The sequence below is a fragment of the Geotrypetes seraphini genome, chromosome 1, assembly GCF_902459505.1.
Source record: "Geotrypetes seraphini chromosome 1, aGeoSer1.1, whole genome shotgun sequence".
Taxonomy (NCBI): domain Eukaryota; kingdom Metazoa; phylum Chordata; class Amphibia; order Gymnophiona; family Dermophiidae; genus Geotrypetes; species Geotrypetes seraphini.
Window position 1 is genome coordinate 504,132,837 of NC_047084.1, and position 24,364 is coordinate 504,157,200.

The following is a 24,364-nucleotide window of genomic DNA, read 5'->3' on the forward strand; positions in this document are numbered from 1 at the left end:
CTCTATAGAGTAGTTCCAATTTGCGAGTCACTCTTCTGACTCCTAATTTTCACAAGATTTGTCTAAAGAATTATTCTCCATTATTTCACAGAATCCAGATACCATAATTAACTGTGTGCCCGTTTGTTTGAAAAGTCAGAGAACAATAATAAACTCCCAACTGTTTTATCATAATTATTTTTACAGCAAAGCCCGTGGGAGTTCAGGGTTCATTAATTTATGTTTCAGATTCAACATGATAGTCTCAGTCCTAGGAACAGAAATTTAATATCTCGAAGAAAGCTGAACTCAAATCCTCTCTCACAGATGGAAGTTCTTGGAACTGTTGAGTATGTGAATTCTAGTGAATCTACAGTATATTTTGGATTAATGATTGTTCTGAACTATAACTCATAAACACATATTTCCACCCTCATGAGAATTTGTTTATATGGGTAAAGTGTATTAGAAAAGCTTGTTTTAATGTCTTTTTATGCCAGATATACTTGTTTTTTGCCTTGCGCTTTTCTGCATATCTCATCTGGATTCCTTTCTCTATAGGAAAACCATTCTCAGCCTGCAGTATTGAAAAGCATGTTTTCAAACCTTAAAGCAGTGATTCTCATCTTGTATAAAATCTAAAAAGGTCTGAATAATTTTGAAGCAGCTCCTCTATTTCTGTCTTGTACCCTGGAGGGCGACCAGTTGGACTATCAGATATACATATAAAAAAAAAAATGCCACAGTCCAGTAATGAAAAAACAGAGAAGACAGCCATTGAGAGAGAGAAACGAAACAAATAAAAAGATTTATTGTTAAAAAAAGAATATGCGACGCTTACAATTAATGCAAAACACTGCGGTCAGATTAATCTTCGGTCTAATGAAGTTCGATCACGTGATGCCATACTTCAAACAGCTACACTGGCTGCCGATGGAAGCTCGTGTAAAGTTTAAGTTCGCCTGCTTTTGCTTTAAAGTTCTCTACGGTCTAACCCCTAAATACATCACTGACCTCTTCTCCTTCTCAGCCAACAGACACAAGAGAAGCTCTCACTTGCACTTCGTTTCTCCCCCGGTTAGAGGTTGCAAACTAAAAAAACACCATGAGCATCTTCTCTCACATCAAGCAGCTCTATGGGGCAAAGACCTAGAACAACTCCTGTTGCCCACCACTTACGAGGTATTCAGGAAACGCCTCATAACTCACCTATTCCTGAAATACCTAGACAGCTGACCCACTCCTCTCTTTCCCTCTCTAACGGTGTTCCTACCCTTTCTCCCTATTGTTCCCACATCTCTTAAATTATCTCAACTTGTACTTCACTAATCTTTTGTAAACCGCATATAACTTAACGGTACTGCGGTATATAAACTGTTATTTATTATTATTATTATTCATATTGCACTGATTTCAGCTGTGTATAGCTGAAATTATCAGAAGCAATTAAGGAAAGATTTATAAACTAGAAAGAGTTTTACCTCATGCAAAATTGTGATTTAGATTCTAATCTAAAGTATTAACTGCAAGAGACAAGATTTTGTTGTAGTCTGTGACAGGGCGGGTCCTGTCATGCTGGAAGAAACCTTGCAGTGCTCTAAAACTATCCCTAAACCTGCTCCTAGAAGCAGACAGGTTAGGGAATCTGCCCTGCAGAATTTATCCCCAATGAAAGGCAGCCCAAAAGTGACCTGATTATACTTGCTTAGTTCTAGTGTAGGGAATGCTAAAGGCACAGAACTACAAGTACCAGCAGGCAACAAGCCAATGATAGTAAAACCCACAAAGGGATTAGCTCCTGCAATCAGCTCTGCTGGAGGCAGGGCTAGTCAGCAGGGAAGCTATCCAGGCTCATTAGCAAAGCACCAGATAACCGCAGTTGTTTCTAGAAAAAATCAGCCCAATGCTAGAGAAAGGGTGTAGTCTCTAGGCCAGGGAGGCAGCCACAAACTTACAGCATACCTGAATCCTTAGAGAGAAGCAGACCGGTGCAAGTTTGGATTCAGAAGGCAGAATAGCACTTCCCAAGGCAAGCTTGTAGAAAACATCAGAACTGAAGGTATTGAATATGAGGTGGAAATGCCAGAAGAAATGTTAGTAAATGATATTGAAATGGAGCCTGAGGAATTAGGCATGTTTGAAGGCATGGTCACAGAGTGAAGTTTCAGGGAAGTAAAAGCTGTTTCTGATAATGTGGTGTTGCCTCACAAAACAAAGTAACAGAAGAATCAGGAATCACTGCTTCTGAATTTTCATAATCACAGGAGAACTGTAGGGGAACCTGTCCAAGTAGTGCAAGCAGGTAGCAGGTTGCAGGACTTGAAATTGAAAAGTTATTTTGGGTGTTTTTCTTGAACTGTAAAGTGAATAAGCATGGTGGGCTAACAGGCTGTTTTAGCCACCAACGAGAGTTTTTTTTGTATGTTTTGAATTGCACTACAGTATAAAGCCTGAAAATAAAGTCATCTTGAAATTCACACTAAACACCTGTGCTGGACCTTTTTATTTGATGCAGACACCCCTCTACCCTCCATGACTCATTCAACCGCTTGGCTGAGGCTTGGATGACCCAGGTCAGGACTCTGGCTAATCTAGTCTAGGTATTACCCGGTCACAAGTTCTCTAGGCTTTTTTGAAGAGGGGAGAATCAATATCCAACTTGTGCCTGGAAAACTTGTGCCTTAACCCTTTCAGGACCAAGGGACATATTTGTCCCATAACTTTAAAATCCTATAAATTTTGATTGGGATAGTCTACAGTTCTAAATTTGATATGTACGGATTCCATAGGATACTGCCTTTATGTAAACAAACTGGTTCCGACATCCATTCATTAGCGTCGTTGCCAGATTGACGAGAAGATTCACTTGCCACACTGTCCATAAGCCAGAAGTTTGATTTTTTTTTAAAAAATAATGATATTTCACAAAAAAAAATCAATTTTTTGGCATCTGCAAGCCCTTTTTACCATAAAAATGTCGTCAAAACCACAAAAATTGGCCTATGATCCTTATGGTCCTGAAAGGGTTAAATGTCATGTGGTCGCATCCGCAACCCCCTTCAGCTCTCACCTCCTCCAGCAACGGACACAACTGCCATCTTACATCAAACAGCCACTACCAGAAGAGGTGCTGAATTTTGTGAGAGTTCACAAGAATGCACAAGCTGCATTGCTTCCAATGGTTACCTTATGTTCTGGAACGTTGCCCGCCTCACTGCTGTGACCTCACGCAAGCGCTTTCCTGCATCTGTACGCGATTATCCTCTCCACTCCAACTCACAATTGCATATAGGCGCAGGAAAGCGCTTGCATGAGGTTACAGCAGTGAGGTAGGCAACATTCCAGAACAATGGTAACATACCAAGGGCCTCAAAATAGTACCTGGTGGGCCGCATGCGTCCCGTGGACCATGAGTTTGAGACCACTGATCTAGCCCAATATCCTGTCTTCATGGTGGCCAATCCAGATCACAAGTACCTGGCATAAACCAAATAGTAGCAACATTCCATGCTACGGATCCAGGACTAGCATGCCTTTCCTCAATAGGAGGCACACACATCCCCTTTATATGACACATTTACAAAAATTAAAATTATTCTGCATTATCTGTTGCATTAACAGTTAACATGAGCAACTGCCTTCATGTTAAACTCTAAGGCACAGTCCCCTGTCCATTCCTTGCTCATTTTTCACCCATCTCTGTATTTGACAAATAATACAGGAATTAGTTTATATTGCTATATCGCCGCTCTATTAGAGTGTGATAATTCCTGTATTAACTGCTTAGTGCACATTAATAAATAAGAATATAAGAAAAGCCATACTGGATCAAACCAATGGTCCATCTAGCCATAGACAGCAGAATGCTTTTTTGTTTTGGGGAGACCCACAAGCTCCGCCCCAGACCCCACCCCCATAATAGTACTAATTGTAATACCATTTTTTCCATTCATTTTTCATATATACACACAATATAATCTTATTAACAATACATAATGCTTAACCACAAAATTAAACTACACAAAGCATACTGTACGTATGCTTCTCAACATTCATTCCTACCAGAACACAGATAACCCCTATGCAAATATGGGACCACAAACTAAAAGTACTAATATATATATAAACGAAACCCTAAGATTCAAGACTCTGCATGCAGTACAACCCCAGAGAAATAGAAATAAATACATTTCTTCCTGAACAGTCCAGAATATAGACAGCAGATGTAAATTCCCAAAATTGGCACAATTCAATCACTAAATTGAAAATAAAATCATTTTCCCTTCCTTTGTTGTCTGATGGGTTTGGTTTTCATACTATCTTTCCCAGTCTCTGACTGCACTTCCTCTGTCGGTGCTCATAACTGTATATCCAGGGCCACCTTATCCATTTGCTGGTTTTCTCTCCTTCACTTTCTGCCATACATCCATCTTTAGCATTAACGTTTAACATTCAACTTTCTTCCATTTTTCTGCTTTCTTCTCAAAATCTACTTTTCCATGCCTTCCCTTAACATCTATATATGTGTACCATCTCCTCCCTCTTTCTTCTCCCCTATTCCCATTATACATAAGAAGCATTTCTTCTTCCCTGTCGCACCCATTACTTGCACCATCTCCTCCCTCTGTCTCCCCCTTCCCCTCCATCCCTATGCACCATCTCATCCCTCTCCCATGGTTAGACATCTCTGTCTTCCCCCTTCATATGGTCTGGCATCTTTCTCTCTCTTTCCCATAGCCTAGAATCGCTCTCCTCTCATCTGCCAATTTTTGGGGAGGCCAGGGCTACGGCCTCTGTTGCTCCCCCCCTCCCGTTCCAACACCTATGCATCTAGCTCAGTATCTTGCTTCCAACAGTGGTCAATCCAGGTCACATGTACGTACCTGACAGAAACCTAAATAGTATCAATGTTCTATGCTACCAATCCTAGGGCAAGCAGTGACTTCCCTCATGTTTGTCTCAATAGGTGACTATGGACTTTTCCTCCAGGAACTCATCCAAATCTTTTGTAAACATAGATATACTTCTTCTGGTAACAAATTTCAGAACCTAACTCTTTGAGTGAAAAAGTATTTCTTCCTATTTATTTTAAAGTTATTTCCATGTAAGTTCATTAAGTTTTCTTCTAGTTTTTGTAATTTTGAAAGAGTAAAAAAAAAAAAAAAATGATTCACTTGTCCCTGTTCTACACCCCTCAGGACTTTGCAACCATCAATCATATAAACCCTCGGCCATCTCTTTTTCAAGCTGAAGAGTTCAGAACTCTTTAGCCTTTGTTCATATGAGAGAAGTTTCATCCCTTTATTATTTTGGTCAGTCTTCTTTGAACCTTTCCTAATTTCACTATATCTTTTTTGAGATAAGTTAACAAGAATTGAATATAATACCCAAAGGGCCGGATTCTGTATAGGATGCCCGGTCTCAGAAGCTGACTAAGCGGCTTATGAGAATCGCACACAGTCCATGTCAAAGGCGCTGGTTAAAGAATCGTGTTGCCGCTGAGCTGATCGAGGCAAGGGAATCTTCCTGTCACGATCAGTTTAGCGGCCACAGCAGGGACCCGTGTCCATTCCTCCCCCCCCCCCCCGTGAAGACTACCAGCAAAAGGGATGCCCAGTGCCTCCTGCCGGAACCCCTAAGACCCCTGGTTCAATATTTTCTTCCCAATTATGGTCTATCATCTCTGCCCCTCTTCCCTCACTATGGAGGGATATGTCACAGAACAATTCAAATGCTACCTACAACGCTTCAATAACCTCCACCCTTCAGAATCACGATTCAGAAAAAGCAAAGCACAATGGTTGCAGCACTAGTGATTGCACCACTAGTAACATGGAAAAGAACTACTAAGGAAGGGTTAAAGTGCAATTGTAGCACTCCCTAGCTTCAGTGCAGCCTTGTCCCAGATCAAGTGTCACAGTAGTCTGTTGGTACAAGTTGGTATACCCTAGGACAAGGCCCACTTTCGCCAATCCGCTATTGTGGTTTTAAAAGAATTTCCAGCGAGACACCAGCAAGAAAGAGACCGTTACACCAAGTTTCAGTTACAGTTTAACAATTTTATTGCATACCAACAATATTTTAGGAATGCTCAGGCAATTTTCACTTTCAGAAGAATCTTCAGCAAGTCAAGTGACATAAAATGTATCACAACTAAAATGCATCACAGCTAAAAAAAATTAAAATCAGGTGAAGTGCTTCAATTGTAAGTTCTATTCAAAAAATTTTTAAACCACATTAAAATACTTTAAAAAGCTAAAGTGCAAATAATACCTTCTCCTTTTTCCAGGTTCCAGTCAGTAATTAAAAGAAAGGAACCTCAGATGCATATTGTTTTAAGTTTCCTCCCAGTTTAACAATCACGCCTTAGGCCCCTCCCCAGTGCATCCCACAATGCACAAGGAAGGGACAGGCCCATCTCATTCAGATGGAAACGGGCCTGCCGGACGGAGGGAAGACCCGTCTGGCTGGCCTTTAAAAAGGTTAGAGGGGGGGGTCAGGGGGAAGGGGTTTAGGTGGGGTTAGGAGGGGTTCTAGTGTGGGTGGGGGGATCTGGGGGGTGGCGCAATCCCTGGGGGGGATGGGAGGGTTCCGGCGATCTATGAGGGGGGTGCTGGGCAGGAGGGACTGGGCATCCCTCCTACCATGATCTATTGGGGGTGTTCCGCCAGAAGGGATTGGGCATCCTTCCTGCAGGCGATCATTCGTGGGGGGGAGGGTGTTCTGGCAGGAAAGATTGGGTATCCCTCCTGCTGGTGATTGTTCGGGAGAGGACTGGCAGCTGCGGCCACTAAACTTGTCATGGCAGGGAGATCCCTTGCTGCATTAAGCTCAGCGGCCGCTTCTACTTACAATGTAGGCCAGCATTTTGCTGGGCTACATTGTACACTTCTCCCACTGACCTAAGGAGACCCGTAGAGCTGCCTAGGTCCGCCTCTGGGCCTAGGCACACCCATGCCTAGCCTTAGGTGAGCTTAGGCGGGCTTGTGCGCCTCCCTAGGCTCCCAGAGGCACCTCCAAAGTAGGCGGTCTGCCTTGGGAGGTTTTTAAAAAAAAAACCACCCAAAAAATAAACATGCATCCCGATTGACTGGTTAGACAGTGGTAGGATGCCTACTGCCGCCTACAATTGGAATGTCATTTATAGAATCCGGACCTAAGATGCCCATAGGAATGCATTTAGCGCATGATAATTAATGAATGCTAATGCAGTTAGTGCACGCTAAATCGCTTAGCATATGTTGATGAATTCTCCCCAATTGATACATACTTTGATTATCTCCTGACTAGATTATGGAAATATGGTTTTTATTGCTGCAACTCAGATTAATGTCAAACATCTACAAATGATTCAGAATTCTACTTTGAGGCTTTGGGGGAGGGGTATTAGAAATTATGATCATAGTATACCACTTTTCTTTAAATATCATTGGTTACTGTTTTTTTAATAGAGTCAGATTTACAATTTTGGTATTAGCACAAAAAGCATTTTATGGTAAGGTCCCAAATTACTTAGGCCCTCTTACTATGCTGCGGTAGAGGTTTCTACCGCTGCCCGGGGTATTAAATGCTGTCACTGCTCTTGACACTCATAGGAATTCTATGAGCGTTGGAGCAGTGTTGGAACATTTAGCGCTCTGGGCTGTGGTAGAAATCTCGACTGCAGCTTAGAAAAAAAGTGGGGTGTTAAATAGCCCAACCTTTCTTTACGTTCCTCTAAGAAGTTTGAGATCCTTTCTGGACAATCAAATGGTCGTACTATCAGTTCGAGTACCAGGCGGGCTTTAACTTGGGCTGATGCTTGCTTTTGCAACTGCCTAAGGCCATCAAGGGAGAGGCCTCCATAAAGACATTTTAAAGGTTATTAAAGACATATTAGTTTGAGACTGCTTTTAATATGGTGTACAGTGAGGAGTAGAAGATTTATTAGCACACTAGGATGCACACAGAAAGGGATGTTTGCTTTTAATTGCTGTTTTTCCTAACTTGTAATGACATTTTTTTTTTCTGTTATTTTTATTTTAATTAATGAGATTATGTATTTTGTTATGAGTTGTAAACCGCCAATTCCCTACAGGACAAGGCAGTATATCGAATTTTAGTAAACTGTAAAAGTTTTTTGCATGATTTCAGTGATTGTTTTGATTGTTACTTCAGCAGAACCTGTCGATAAAATATATATTATTTATTACAATAAATGCAAGTTTTACCTTGGAACCCTGTGCTCAGTGAGTATCTCTTTTTTTTAAATAGTGCATTTTTAAAATATTCAGCTTTCTTGTTTGTTTATGTAAAATAAATCGGTATAAATACAGAGGGCAGGATATTCAGCTGGCAGCAGTGAGCATTTTGTTCATAGCCCATGGAGTTATTCCCAAATATCCAAAGTGACGTGGTTGTGGAATTCAGGTATGCTGGTGGTGGAGCCAAGAAGTAGAATGGGCCAAGGCTGAGAGTAGGGACAGGTGGAGTGGGGAGGAGCTGGGGGATGTACCCTAAAATCTCCCTTTCAAAAATCAGACCCCTTTGGCAGCTCTGAGTAAACAACAATATCTTTGCAGAGTGCATAGAGGCTTTTACTTAGATTACATTACATTAGAGATTTCTATTCCAAGATTACCTTGCGGTTCAAGGCGGATTACAAAAGAGTTATAAACGGAGGGTTGCAATGGATCATTGGTTGCTTCTAGAGAAGGTAAAGAGAAGATCAGGTAGTATCTGTGTGGCAGGAAGAAGAAGGAAGGAGGGTATTTGTGATGTTAGAGCTGTTTCAAGAATTTCATGAAGAAATAAGTTTTTATTTCTTTCTGAATATCTTGTAGTCTGGGGTAGTTATCAGTAAATTGGAGATCTGGTTACCTATTTTTACTGCTTGGGTGGATAGGAGGCCATCGTATAGTTTCTTCCATTTAACTTCTTTGATTGAGGGGTGTGTGAATGGGGGTGTATGTTTTTTTCTATGCCTGGATGAGGCGGTTGTTCAGGTAGGTTGGGCTGTCTCCATTTAAGGTTTTAAATAGCATACAGTAAAATTTAAATAGTATTCTTTCTTGGATTGGTAGCCAGTGTGAGTTGATGTATGCTTCTGTAATATGGTCGTGTTTCCTCAATGAGTAGATTAGTCTCAGAGCTGTATTTTGGATTGTTTGTAGTTGTTTAGTCATTGTAGCAGGGCAGGGAAGGTAGAGGATGTTGCAGTAATCTAGTAGACCTAGTATTAGGGATTGTACTATGAGTTGGAATTGTGTTCTTTCAAAGAATTTTCGGACTTGCCTTAGGTTTCTCATGACTGCGAAGGATTTTTGGATTGTTTTATTTATTTGTGGTTGCATGGTGCAGCATTTGTCTATAGTCATTCCTAGTATTTTTAGGGTCGTTTGAATGGGGTAGTTGATTGAGTTGATTTCTGTGTTGGTTGTGGTTGGGACTTTGTCATTTTCGAGGACGATGAATTTAGTTTTGTCTGGGTTGAGTTTTAGTTTGTGATCTTTCATCCAGGTCGCTACAGTTTCTAGTGTTCGGTGTATTGTGTTTGTCATGGTGGTCTTTGGTTGATCAAAAGGTATGAGAATTGTAATGTCATCCGCATAACTATAGGTGGTTATGCCTAGATTGTCTAGGTATGTCCCAAGGGAGGAGTGTATAGAATGAAGAGAGTAGGGGATAGTGGGGATCCTTGTGGTACGCCACACGTGTTGGACCATGGTTCGGATTTTACTTAATCGGATTTTACTCTGTATGTTCTGGATTTTAGGAAGCCTTCAAACAGGAGTATACTTTATCTGTGATACCTATTGTGTCCAAAATTTGCAGTAGGATGTTATGGTCTACCAGGTCAAATGCTGCGGTCAGGTCCAGTTGTATGATAAGCATTTTTTTTCCTGTGCTGAGGTGTTGTCTGGCTGTGTCAATAAGGGAGCCTAGTAATGTCTCTGTGCTGAAGTTGGTTCTAAAGCCAGATTGTGTGGGGTGAAGTATGTTATGGTCTTCTAGATAGTTGGTGAGAAGTTTGGCTACTAGTCCTTCTGTTAGTTTGACATATAAAAGTATTGAGGCGATGGGCTTGCAGTTGGATGGTTGGTCTGTTGGTCCTTTTGGGTCTTTTTGGATTGGAGTGATGATGATTTTACTGAGGTTGGTTGGGAAAAGGCCTTCTGTGAACATGGATTGTATCCATTGCAGAAGTAAAGTACGGAATTTTGCACTAGAGGAAGTATGGAGATATGCGAAAGGAGATGCCAAGTACCATGTTTCCACGGAAATAAGACCTACCCCGAAAATAAGCCCTAGCATGATTTTCAGGGTAGGTCTTAAAATAAGCCCTTGTCGGGATTCGCTGGCAATGCTTCCCCCTCATCCCCGCCATCCCCCCTGCCGCTGCGAAGCCATCCTTCCTTCCCATCCGAACCGCTGACTGTGAGCGAGCTCTACAAGATGGCTGCCGAATCTCTAAACTGAGCATCACGCGCTGGTGAGCTCTTCACTTACTTTTGATTCCGCGTTGAATTTCGGCAGAATGCCCAAACGGAGGGGTCGGAGCACGGCTGGAGCCTCGCGGAGCTCCGTCGGACCCAGCTTGGGAAACATTGAGGAGCTGTTCCGCTGCATGCAGAGTTCCCTGCAGTCAGAGGCGTTCCCGCTAGAGACGCCCTGAACGGGCAGAACGGAGGCGATCTCTCAGGGACTTGAGACCACGCTAAGCCCTGACACAAGGGCTCCGCCCCCCCCCCGCCCTCAGGTTACCAGCTCCCCGTGGGAGGGGGAACTCTCCAAAGAGGGAGTATCTTCAGCCCTGGAGGCCGTTGTCAATCATGGAGGGAGCAGGGATCCAGACTCTCCACATTTTCAAGAGAGTCTGTTTGAAGAAACAGAGGAGTCGACAGCAGAGGAGAGCGGACAGATCCAGGAGAGTGCTCAACAGGCAGATTCACCAGTGGGAGAAGAGGCTGCAGCCTATTCCTTTCATCTTCAGAGACCCCAAGAGGTAACACTTGAAACTATCTGGGACCTGGTTGCTAATATTCCTAATTTGTTAAAACCTCAGTTAAATCAAATAGAAGGGGAAATAAAAGAAGTAAAAAAGGAAACAACAGAGCTTAGAAAAGAGATTGTCAGCATTAACCAGGAGTCAATTAAGACCAAACAAATTTATAAAACAATAATTAAGGACAATACCAATCTTAGAAGAAAGTTAGAATCCTTGGAAAACTTTTCCCGTGGAAATAATTTAAGATTGGTAAATTTCCCTAAGGTCTTGATGATTACACCTCGGGAGATGCTGAAAAGATATTTTATGGAAATTTTGAGTTTGTCTGAAAATATGATACCACCATTTATACAAGTTTACTATCTTCCTACTAATCAACGGAAACAACAGCAAGAGGTTGAACAGGAAAATTTGGATGTGTCCACTATATTGGAATCCTCGAATACTGAAAAGGCAGTCCCAGCAACCTTATTATTAACAGTGGCATTGGCCCCGGACAAAAACTGGTTACTGAGACTTTTCTTTAAAAATAAAATGAAAACATTTTTAGGAATGCAGATACAAATGTATCCTGATCTTGCCAGAGAAACCCAGAGGCGTCGTAAAGAATTTCTACTATTAAAGCCAGGGGTGTTGGCCCTTGGGGCAACCTTTTATTTACGTCACCCATGTAAATGCATAGTGTATTATTCTTCTCAGAAATTTGTCTTTTTTGATCCTTCACAACTGGTGACCTTCCTGTCGTTGTCTCGCTTGGAAAAAGAAAAGGACAATAAGATCTAGCCCTAGATGGGAAGTTATTAGGGAACTTTGAGCTCAGCTTAGATTAATCTCAGCATTATTTGTTTTTCTTTCTTAATTTAAACTGTCCTTTGTACATCTTGATCTTCAAAGTGGACTTGAGTTAAAATTTAAGTAACATAATGGAGTTTTCTTTTTGTTTTTCTCTGAAACTTGGAATTCTCTTCCCATCTATTTACGTGAAGAACTTAATCTAGACAAATTTAAAAACAAACTGAAAACTTTTTTATTTAACGATGCATTTGTTATCTGATTTATTGGTTTCTTTTAACATTATTCAACTAAATTTTGTTTCTACTTCTCTTTTCTTCACATATTCAACTATTTTTATCCCATCCTTTTTGTGTTTTCCTTAATTGGCTCCCCACTTTGCTCAATTACATTGTAACTTCTTCCCCTACCTTCCTTTTGTTTCCAGTTTGTTCAGTTATCGTCTATGTCTTGTGAGTTTTTAATTATTTTAATATTATTTTTATTTTGTAACTTTATTAATATGTAAATCGCCTTGAATATTGAAAAGGCGATTAAACAAATAAATAATAAACTTGAAACTTGAAACTTGAAACTTGAAATATGAATATGTATTATTCGTTTGTTTCTTTGATTTTTGGACTTTAATATGATGATTATGGCTATGTATCCTTAAACTTAAATTTTTGCTTTCTGTACAAGTTATACTTGATAATTAGTTATAAAATGATAAATAAATTAAAAAAAAAAAAAAAGCCCTTGTCGGGATTCGCTGGCAGCGCTTCCCCCTCATCCCCGCCATCCCCCCTGCCGCCGCGAAGCCATTCTTCCTTCCCATCCGAACCGCTGACTGTGAGCGAGCCCTACATACCGGTACCTCCCTCCAAATCAGCGTTGGGTCGTCAGCACTCTAAACAGGCTGCTTCAGCCTTGTCAACCAGTGAATTCTCACTCGCAGTCGGCAGTTCGGATGGGAGAGAAGGATGGCTGCATGGCATTGAGGGCAGCAGCACTCTGCTGCACAAGCGATGGGATGGAGGAAAGGATAAAAGCTGGCAAGGGTTCTGCAGCATGAGGGATGGGAGGGAAGGATAGAAGCTGGGCAAGAGTTCTGCTGCACGAGGGATGGGAGGGGGGGAAGGATAGAAGCTTGGCAAGAGTTCTGCTGCACGGAGATGGGAGGGAGGGTAGGAAAGATGCACATGTGTGTAAGAGAAAGGAAAAAGGAAGAATTGCGGTGAAGGAGAGGAAGGGAGAGATGATCATGTACATACCCCGGAAATAAGACCTAGTGTGTTTTTTGGGCCCAAAATTAATATAAGACACTGTCTTATTTTCGGAGAAACACAGTAGGAGAAAAACAGAGAGAGAGTAAGTGAGAGTGCTGTACTGTTGAGGACCTTTACCACATTATCGCTTTCATTTCCTTCTTTATAGTTGTGTTAATTCTACTGTTTAAAAATGCAGTTACTCTATTATCGATTGCTCATCTATGTTTTGAAAAGCATTTAGAATCAGGCAATTAGTTACAACTTAATGCAAAAATGTCAAAACAGAGCTTTCGATCCACTAATTGATGGATTAATTCATTATCTCTGTCACGTGAGTCAGTATGGTTTCAGCTCACTGAAAGAAGCAAAGGTGAAGAAATTGGATTATCTGAGGAGATATGGATTCAGGGTGTGGGCCTTGTAAACATGATTTACTGAATGACCTTAAAAAGAAACAGGCTGTGTGCCTAATTTGCTTTCTAGTAATTACTTTCTTCATAAAATGAGCACAGCAAGAGAAGATAATGGTATAGTAACGGCAACTAAAACATTTTACTTACTAGAAAATACACACAAAACATGTTTGGTGGTCTCGGCAGTGTGATGTTAACACTATGTAAATTTGGATGCAGATGTCCTAAATGCAAAAACCGGAATGTTATAAACTTCCTGCCTAAGAAGTAATATTATTCAAGAAACATATATATGACCATCTCATTCATGTGTAAAGTGAAATAGCTGATTTTTTTTTTTAACATATATAACCCCCCTTTTATCAAGCTGCGTTAGTTGTTTTTTTTTTAATCGCAGACCTCTGCTCATAGGAATTCTGTTGGTGTCGGAGCTTTTATCGCAGTGGTCTGCGATAAAAACCCCTGCCACTTGATAAAAGGGAGCCATAAAGTGGAGAAAAAGCAGACCTCAATATTGTGGCTCCCAGACTTTAAACAAATCTTTTGGAGCCCTCCTCATCGTCCTATTGCAAAAAAAAAAAAAACCTCCACTCATGCACACATGCACCTTAATTGTGTAGCTTATTCATATAATACAGTGACGCCTTGGAATCTGAACACCCCAGTACTCGAACAACTTGGAATCCGAATGAAAATTTCGAGCAAATTTTGCCCCAGAATCCAAACACCTTGCATGTTGTTTGTGTGTGTTGGTGCGTATGTTTCCCCAGTGCTCGGGCCACCCATACGTCATAATAGAAGACCCAAAATGGAGCAGAAAAACTTCCTGTGACAAAAAGAGGTAAGTAGGAGATGACCAACTGTTACATTACTCATATTAATAGGTTTTAGAAGTACATAAGTCTTGATGTATCAAGTAAAACAATTGAGTTGTAAAGACAGTGACATTTACAGAAAATAATTCACACAGGTTTTCCACTTACAATAATGCCAAAATGAAGCAGTTTTTTGGTTTTAAACAGTTTTCCATATTCGGTTGAGGACTTTTACCACTTCTTCACAGATAACAAAGACAATTGCAACATCTAAAATGCCCTGCCCTGTTAAAATTCGAGTTTGCGGGGCCCAGGAACGGATTAATCCAGTTTCTATTATTTTGAATAGGAAAAATTGTTGTGGAACCCAAATGATTTGGAACTCGAATGGGGTTCTGGAATGGATTAAGTTCGGATTCCGAGGTATCACTGTATATCCATGTAATTAATGTCTACAAATGTACTTCATTGTAAATGTGAATGCTTGCTTCTTAAATGGGTGAAACATATCAGTTTTAAAGAGAGGATATCACTTATCTTAGTCGCTTCAGGATCCAACATTGAACACATCCTTTCTTCCAAAATACATTGCTCAGCTTCCCTGCTGAACTTAGTACCCGACAGAAGCACTCCTGTGTCGCTTAATACATGCGCTGCATCAGGGGATTCAAGTTTATTTAGGTTTTGATATACCGCTCATTATAAAACTGAATGGTGTTTAGTAAAATGGGGAAAAAGGAGAAATTATATATTAAGAAGGGCTACATACATAATAATAATGGACCATAAAAATACATTAGAGTAAGAAAGTAATAGGAGTGGCAAAGGACTACAATATCTTGAAAGGAAAGAAAATGAGGGAAAGTCACAAAAGGGAAGAGGGTAAGGGAATTATTGTTCCGCTCCTCACATAGTTCGTTGGCTTGTTTCAACTTGGCCAAGGCTATAACAAAAATGCCAGCATTTAACAACACCAACTTCATCATTCTGCAGTATCTTGTTTGTAAATCATTCAAAGCCATAGGGTACAATTGCATTAATAGCATCTCATTCTCAGCTTGCCATTTGCTCCCCTCAATTACATCAAAAGAAGGGTTGCCGCTCTAGTGCTGTCTTCATATCATGTGGTGATGATTTAACCAAACGGTAAATCCATAGTTGTTCTTTTTGCCATAAAATAATCTTCTCATATCACCTCGGCATATGGAATTAGGTACCATATCGATAACGATACATCTCAACATGGAAAATTAATGACTCCTCTCCACACAGTGGGCTACTAAAGGAAACACCTTCTATGATCAATTATTCAGGTGGCTAGGTTCCTTGACATTTGCCCCACATAACATTATTTACATTGACAACTTAGAATATAAATCACATTATTAGATTGACAAGAAATGTTAAATTTAAGATGATAAATTTTGTTTAGTTTAAGGTTTTGAAGATAGTTTTTTGGTGACCTTAGATGTCTGCGCCTTGTACATCAGCATCCCTCAAAATAAAACCTTAATGGTGTTAAATGGGGCTTTAGAACAAAGATCTATACCACATGATATTCCTTCTATATTTATAGATGATTTATATTCCATAGTTTTACATTAGAATTATTTTATTTTCAACAATGAATTTTTTCAACAGTTATCAAGAATTGCGATAGGAGCATCCTTTGCCCTAACAATCATCAATCTCTATTACGTCTTGGTTTGAAGAAACCTTTATATATACTCTACCAGATTTTCAATCTGTTTTCAGATGGTGGAGGTTCATTGATTACGGTATATTTTTTTGGTCTGTTGTGATACGATGGAAGAACTACAACAATTTGTGGATAGATTGACTACGTGCCATCATGCCATCAAATTTGAAATAAAGGAACTAGAAAAACTCCCAAACCCCAAGATAAAAACTGTAATCAGGGGTAGAAACCGCTACACAAAGAGAGGGGAAGGAACTAAAATGTTCCACTATAAATAACTTTAAGAGAAAATAACTCAAAATTATATAGAGAGCCCTCAGTCACACAGCCACCTCCCACAGGAGGCAAAGGCTGTCACTGGCTTACACCAACAGGTGTCAACTGTGAAACATCCTAGGGCTCTCAGTGAAATTTAGTGCAAAATAACACAAACAGTGCTTAAAGTGCTTTTTTATTTTTAATTTTTACTTTCTCCACTCTATGTGAGTAGTCTCTACCCCTGATACATTCATTTTGTGATTATTCATCAGTTCTAAAAACTTTTTTGTTTTTCAATTTAAGGACTGGTCTGGTAATGTGACAGTAATTTGTTCTGGTGGTTCACCTGTTCATCATCACGTGATCGTTCATTTGGATCACGCCTTTCAGTCTGTTGGTTTAAATCGGAGGCGTCCGCTCTGGTCAAGCGCCATTTTCTTCTATTGCCTTCTAGCAGCAGCCCCAAGATTGATCGGCTCCTGCCTAGCGTCAGCTGTTCCTGAAGAAGGGGGAGTACTCCCCCGAAACGGAGTCCCGTAGGACTGTGGTGATACGCTGATCGCCTTTCTGAAGAAGGTAAGTACCTTCATTCTTTTTGCTGGTTGAAATTGGACACTTGTTTTTTCTAACCCCCCTGTATCAGGGGTAGAGACTACTCACATAGAGTGGAGAAAGTAAAAATTAAAAATAAAAAAGCACTTTAAGCACTGTTTGTGTTATTTTGCACTAAATTTCACTGAGAGCCCTAGGATGTTTCACAGTTGACACCTGTTGGTGTAAGCCAGTGACAGCCTTTGCCTCCTGTGGGAGGTGGCTATGTGACTGAGGGCTCTCTATATAATTTTGAGTTATTTTCTCTTAAAGTTATTTATAGTGGAACATTTTAGTTCCTTCCCCTCTCTTTGTGTAGCGGTTTCTACCCCTGATTACAGTTTTTATCTTGGGGTTTGGGAGTTTTTCTAGTTCTTTGATTATTGCAGCTCCCATTTTTTCTCGGGTTTTTTCAGTTTCTATCAAATTTGAAATGTCATATGACAAATTCAAAATTAATTTTTGGCATGTTTTAATTCAGTTAGATAAGGGGGTACTATCAATGACAGTAAATTGAAAGAGCACAGACAATAATACTCTACTAGAGTTTGACAGTATGCATCCTATTCATCTTAAAACTAGTATTCTTTTTGCACAGTTTTCGTGTGGAATGGTTACGACAAAAGAAACAACAAATCACAACTGAAGTGAATCCCTGCATTTTAAAATAACCCAAATCATCTAGGGCAATCTCAAAAAATTTTAGGAAACATATTTTTTTGTTAAAATCCTTAACTTGTATGGAATCTACTAGATTTGTAATGGCTTTTTCAAGAAATAAATATCTTTGTGATATATTATGCCATACATCTAAGGAAGATTTTCAAAAAATTGATGGAACAATATCGGGCAGTCATCACCATGTGGTCACTGTTCAGTTTGTAGCATGATGGATTCAACTGCTGTATTTCAAAAACCCTAGTTCAAACAAAATTTATCATCTTAAATTTAATACATCTTGTCAATCTAAGTTGTCCATGTAAATTATGTTGTGGGACAAACATTGAGGAACCTAGCCACCCAATTAATTGAACATAGAAGTTGTTTAAATATCAAGATGATGTTGGCTCCTTTAGTAGCCCACTGTGAGGAGAGAAGTCATTAGTTTTCCATGTTGAGGTTTATACTGTAGCTATTGATATGGTACCTAATTCCATACCGTTTGGATACATTATCTCTACATAGTTTGAACACAGCAATGGAGTGGCATCCTTTTTTTTAATGTACTCATTGTGATACGTATGGGACATACCTGTAGTCTGAGAGTTTGTTTTTTTTTTGTAACAATGGCTGTTTAAGAAACCATCTGCCATGCAAAAAGGGATCTTAATACCAAATAACAACTTTCTTTTTTTAAAAGGGGAACTAGAGTTCAGAAAGATAACTTGCACCTGGCAAGACAGGATATGGATGATTCAATCGAGAGAAGGGGGGGAAAGACAGGATGTGCATAAATGGTTAGTGAACTTGTCTGTGATATGTTCATGTTTGAACACATAGACAAACCGGACCCTGACCATAACTTGTCTGTGATATGTTCATGTTACAAACCGGATCCTGACCATAATCTGGGCATAAAAGGACAGGCAGAACTCAGTGGAATCAGGACTTCTCCACTGCTGACGAGCCGTGTGATGCTGAGATGAAATGAATGCGCTGCCTCTGATGGTCGCTTGTCCTCCGATATCAGAGTGATGATGCAATATATGGTAACAAATTATTGATTCCTTACTGCATGATTTCATTATTATAAAATTGTATGAATAAACCTATATTATGCTTTCAGTCATCTGTGTATGCTATTAATTTTCCCAGTCAGGGAGCTGGTGAGGGGAAGGGAAAGTTGGATATAGCATTACCCTAAGAATAATAGCAATACACTCATAATTGAGGGAAGCAAATGGCAAGCTGAGAATAAGATGCTGTTAATGCAACTGTAGCCTGTGGATTTAAATGATTTACAAACAAGATACTGCAGAATGATGACATCATAAGCTGGTGCCATTAAACATTTATGTTTTTGTTATAGCTTCGAACATTTTGAAACATGCCGATGTGAGGAGCGGAACAATAAGATTTTGAATCCCCTGATGCAGCTTATGTATGAAACGAAACAGGAATGATTCTGTCGGGAACTGATAAGTTTGGCAGGGTAGCTGAGCAATGTATTTTGGAAGAAAGGATATGTTCAATGTTGAATCCTGAAGCGACTAAGATAAGTGATATCCTCTTTTTAAAACTGATGTTTCACCCGTTTTAACACATTGTTAAAGAAGCACTGGCATTTATAATGAAGTACATTGATTTATTATAAGGGTAAGTTATACAATTAAGGTAAATGACTGTAGTGTGCATGAGTACATTTTTTTGCAATAAACCGATGGTGGTGATGTTTAAAGTCTGGGAGCTATAATATTGAGGTCTGCTTTTTCTCCAATTTATATATGTTTTTTAAAAACCCAAATATTTCACTTTACACATGAATGAGATGGTCATATTTATGTCCCTTGAATAATATTACTTCTTATAACATTCTATGCTGGTCTCAGCATTCAGGTCATCTTCTATCTTGATCCACTCACTCTTTCTCTCTCTTGCCTTCTACCCCAGCCAGACATTCTCGTTCATCTCTTTCCTCACCCAGGGACTCTATTAAAGACCAAATTTCATTTTTGGTTTCAGCTTCAGTGCGGAAACTGACCTAAAATTCATATTTGGTCTTGTTTCAGACACCACACTCTCCTACCCAAAGACTTTGGTTTTCCGGAAGCTGCTTAGCAGGCGATGGGAATAATTGTTTTAGGGTTGCCTCAATCATTACACAACTAATCTAATCTGGGCATTTATAGACTGCTTAATCCCATAATAATCCTCCAAAGTGGTTTACAGCAATATAGTAAAAAAAAAAAAAAAAAGATGGATCAACTAGGTGGTCACCTAAGACAGCTGGAAGGTGTCAAAGAGTAGCTGCAGTCCAGGCAAAACAATAGGTTCTGACAATTACACACACTCAGATCCATCAGTGTGCATTTATACCTAGAGGGAAGTGGGCAGTCTTCAAAGAGCTGATATTGAGGTGATCATGACCGTCGAGTATAATTATCAAAATCTCAGGAGGGAGCTGTTGGGGCCTGAAAATTAATTGAAGGAAGTGCAAGGCTGAGGTTTTATCTAGGGCAACAATACCCTTGCACTGGCCGGATCACTCTACAAGGCATATTCAATAATTTATCTACCTGAGAATGAAATAAAATAGCAAGTATGACATGTCTGAAGGTTACTCATGCACAGTTGTGGCTCAGTGCGAGTCTAACATTCCAAGAAACAGAATGTCAGGAGAGTCCTCGTGCGAATCAAGTAATAAATTGCTAGATGTGGAGATGACACACTTGATATTAAGTCAAAGTATGCTTTTGGTGTTGTTCCATTTGGAGTATCACTGCCCCAGGAAAGGATGGTAAGGCAGTAAACATGCCATAGGGGGTGGGGGAGGTGGAGGGGAGTGCTGGAGACCATGGGGGAGGTTACAGAAGGAGAGAAGTGCTGGAGACTATGGAGAAAAGTTCAAAGGTAGGGAAGAATGCTGTATGTCATGGAAAGGGGCAACTATGGGATGGTTGGTAAGGAAAAGGGAGATGCTGGAGTTGGGGATAGAGCATGGGGATAGGGATAGAGGATAGAGTTTGCCCCACCCACCAAACAAAAAGATGTTGCTGCCCCTGCCTTGGCGTCATCTTTGACTTCTCTATCTCTTTCTCTTTCTCTGCACATATCCAACAGAGCTCTTGAGCAAGATTATTCTCAGCCTTTGATCTACATTCTTTGACTTAGGACTCTTAGGGACCCCTGAGGAAGAAAGGATCGTCGAAACCTGGACTGTGTTGAGTCCATAGTTCCCATCTTATGGGTCCTAGACATTTTAATATGTGGATTTTATGACTGTATCTTCAATAAAACCTGTATCTTGGACATCTTCTCCACAGCGTTTTTGTTTTTGGTTGCTCTTTGATTCTGTGGAGTATCAATGGTCAATTTCTGTTTGTTTGTATTTCTTTCTCTATGACATCACCAAAATTCATCCTTTCCAAGCACACTACCAAACTCCTTATACACATGCTCATCATCTCCCACTTAGAATTCTGCAATCTGCTTCTCACGGGTCTCCACTAAACTATCTCTCTCCCATTCAATCGATTCAACATTCTGTTGCTCAACTGATTGATCTTCCATCATTGTAACTATTTTATTTATTTAAAAATTTATATACCATAGCATAAAATATTAACAAACATACCGTACATAGTTCAATTATTACAGAACAACATTGCTTTAAATATGGTCAATAAGCACAAAATAATTTTCAATTCCAGTTTGAATAAAAGATTTAACTCAAAAAATCATTCACAAACATTTGGGCTTTTAACATTTTCTTCATGTTTCTATATCTGAATCCAAGAGGGCCTGGGATAGGCACGTGGGATCTCTCAGATAGAGAAAGAGATAATGGCTACTGTGGAGGGGCAGACTAGATGGGCCATTTGGCCTTTATCTGCCATCATGTTTCTATGTTTCTTAAAATTCATTCTAGCAGTACAAAAATGCAAGATTCCTGGCAGGGTATTCCACAATTTTACACTCGCTACTGACAACATGGGAAATTAGCATCTTACCCTCTGAACATAGTTTCATGCTGTTTTCTGATCTCAAACTTCTTTTAGGCTGATAAATTTTTTAAAAAACCACAAAAACCTTGAAAAACAGCAGGAGAGACTTGGTACAAAGTCATATGAATTATGGAAAGAATTTTGAATTGGATTCTTTGCTGTATGGGCAACCAGTGCAACTGCTTAACTCCTTTCTTCAAGTCACTTCATTGACCTCCTATCAGTTTCAAACTCCTCTTACGGACTTGCTAGTGTATTCCCTCTGCAGCTTCTCAGCATCCCTCCTCTCTCATGTCTTCCTGCATTCCTCCCCAATAACTCATCATCAGGTAAATCATTCTTCTCTGTACCATTTTCCACCTCCAACTCCAAAGAAACATGATGGCAGATAAAGGCCAAATGGCCCATCTAGTCTGCACATCCGCAGTAATCATTATCTCTTTCTCTCTCCGAGAGATCCCATGTGCCTATCCCAGGCTCTTTTGAAATCAGAGACAGTCTCTGTCTCCACCTCCTCTTCTGGGAGACTGTTCCATGCATCTACCACCCTTTCTGAAAAAAAACAAAACAGTATTTCCTTAGATTACTTCGGAGTCTATAACCTCTTAACTTCATCCTATGCCCTCTCATTGCAGAGTTTCCTTTCCTTTCAAATGAAAGACTCAACTCATGCGCACTTACGTTACGCAGGTATTTAAATGTCTATCATATCTCTTCTCTCCCGCCTTTCCTCCAAAGTATACAGAGTCTGTTCCTTCCATCTTGCTGTGCCATATACAGGGCAGGATTAATTCTTCGAGGGCCCCTAGGCACACAAATACACTGGGCCCTCTGGCCCTGCCCCGCCTCTACCCCACCCATGTCCCGCCCCATTTATCTGTTTTCTTCTTTACTTCCACTTGTATTTTTTTTTTTTTAATTCAAAACAAACAAAGATTAGTATACCAGTGCACAGTTTTTCTTCTATGCAACCCCCAAACATCTCTGAACAAATCCCCCTTCCTTCCCTTCCCACCTACTTACCCAGGAATTTAACTCTGAACCCTGTCCATGCATATATGAAAGTGTTCAAATATTTGTAAAGCAGTAATACTATCCAAAATATAAGTCTATATTAATAACCAAGTTTACAACACCTCTCAACTGCCTCACTCTACATCAACTGTAGCACTGCCGATCTTTCTGGAGGGCCCGCATTGCCAAGGGAAAAAAAACAAAACAAGTCCTCTGTTTCATCGGGCCCCCCTGACAACTTCAGGCCCTAGACACGTGCCTAGTTGGCCTATTGGTTAATCCTGCCCTGGCCATATACCTAGTCGGTATCTTGTGCTCTATTTCTGACTATTCAAATCCAGGCTAAAAGCCCAACTTTTTGAGTCTGTTTTAAACTCATAACCCCTTATTCATGTATTTATATCTATATTGTTTTCATCATTCCCAGACTAAATGAAATTTTCTAATCCCTTATTTGTCCTAAATGTCTTGAATATACTGTAAGTTCTGTGGCGCAGGGTCGGTCTCTTACATGTTTCTGTTCAATGTTGTATACATTTAGTAGCACTATAGAAATGATCATTATAATAATAGTAGTAAATTTGGCCTTATAAGCCTTAATCTCCTTGTATCTAGGGAACTGTAAAAATCAATTTATGATAAACGCTGACTGCCACCTGCTGAAAATTGTTCAGTAAAAAATAATGACTACAAATAATCATTTTCTTGGTTCAATAAGATACCACAAATTCCAATATGTCAAATTCATAGTCACTAAAAGATGCAACAAGCTATTATGTGGAGGGGCGTTTTCGATAGGACATCTAAGTCCAACTTTGGACGTTTGAGAAAAACATTCAAAAATTGGGTAGAGAAAATGTCAACCTATAAGACGTCTATCTTTTTTTTTTAATGACCCAGCTAGACATCTAATTTTTTTGCCATTATTGAAAAAAAAAGTCCAAATTAAAAATGTCTACAGCCCAAAAAGAAATCAGGGTAAGGAAGCCGTGGTCTCTGACTCCGAGCCGGAACAGAAAGTTAGAGCCCGCTGCCAGAGAGCACGATATCCCGGGAGGGCAAGGGTCCCACACCGGGGAATCCGCAAAAGTCCATACCACCATTGGTTGTTTGTTCCTGTTACAATTGCTAATAAATATACTTCAAAAAAAAAAAAAAATGCCTTTTGCATGTAGGAGGGGCCAGCATTTTTAATGGCCACACAGACATGTCAGTAGAGCAGTGGGGCAATCTAGGGGGCACAGCTATGAACTTCGCATTGCGGGTACTAGGTACATTTCACCATAATCCCCATAAGCCCTCTAAAACTCCCTACAATACCTACTGTTCCCAACTGTTTACGGTCAGCATTTGTGTTGGCCTATCCAGAGTGTCAGCACTCTAGTATATTATATTAAAAGCAGACTGTTTTGGGTAGCTTAACATATGTGAAGGGCAATACTTATGACCAACAAAAGACCAACAAGAGGAACCCAGACAGCCTGACTCTGAGAACCATTTCTTGAAAGAGTCACACCTTCTTGGTAATTTTATGGGCCCAAGGCATTGCAAATAAACATTTTAAGCGTGTGGTGTTTTTTTTTTCTTTTAATTTTAATTTTTATTGAAAGAACTTCAGTAAAAGTAGAATTTGTGAGGCATGTTAGGTTCTGCACTACACACAGAATGCCAAACATAAGCTCAACACCAGCGATATTTTAGTCCAGACAATAATAATAGTTATTATTCATGTGTAAAACATATCAAGAAAAGCCCTCAAAATGTCACACGTAAACTTAGTGCTTTTTTCCAGTGTAAAAACAAACCAATACCACATGGCTTAGTGCTTTTCTCGGTGTGAAGGCAAATCAACAGCACAAACAATATCTATTTCCAAGCAACAAAACCAGCAAATAAAAAAAA

The 24,364-nt window shown here is 39.9% G+C and overlaps 1 long non-coding RNA gene across 1 annotated transcript; it reads left to right on the forward strand.

The window, feature by feature from the left end:
* The first annotated feature begins 1,917 nt into the window (after positions 1 to 1,917).
* Positions 1,918 to 19,118, forward strand: LOC117367685. The gene is made up of 3 exons (XR_004540825.1): positions 1,918 to 2,038; positions 16,497 to 16,769; positions 18,814 to 19,118. It is a non-coding gene; the product is annotated as an uncharacterized LOC117367685 (long non-coding RNA).
* Positions 19,119 to 24,364: the final 5,246 nt, after the last annotated feature.